Source organism: Chrysochloris asiatica, unplaced genomic scaffold (genome assembly GCF_000296735.1).
Source record: "Chrysochloris asiatica unplaced genomic scaffold, ChrAsi1.0 scaffold00185, whole genome shotgun sequence".
NCBI lineage: Eukaryota > Metazoa > Chordata > Mammalia > Afrosoricida > Chrysochloridae > Chrysochloris > Chrysochloris asiatica.
Genome location: NW_006408703.1, coordinates 4,612,140 through 4,612,683, shown reverse-complemented (window position 1 = coordinate 4,612,683; position 544 = coordinate 4,612,140).

The window sequence follows — 544 nt, the reverse complement described above, 5'->3', positions numbered from 1 at the left end:
ATATCCGACCCTCACAGTCAGTCCTGATGGCAGTCATTCACTATTGTACCACAAGAGTCCTATCCCCATTTCCTTTTGCCAACCCTGTCCCAACAGATTTGAAATCATTCAGTGGAGGTTCTGCCTACCCCTGCCCCATCTGGAACTAGGCTTCCTCTTGGAAGCTTGGAAGCCAATCACTTCTAGACTTTATAGGCCCCCCCGCCATTTTGTGTCTGGGCAATTTCTAGCCCCCTTTAAGTTATTCCAATCAGTTATAGGCTGAAGACAGGTTTACATGTTTTATATTGTGATGTTTCTGGCTATTCCTCCCCCAAATCCTCAAGTGTCTATTTCACAATGTTATGCAAGGGAAACCAAGATTCAAAAGATAACCAAGAATCCTTATATCATTTCCTTCTTTTACCCTTTCAAACCATGCCTCAATCCCTGTATCCCGAAAGCCTGTCATTCTAAGGTTGTTCATACATCATCATTTACCTCTGTCCCACTTAGCCCATGTGAACCTGCCTAACTGTTCTCCCATCTGCCTTGTTCTTCTTTT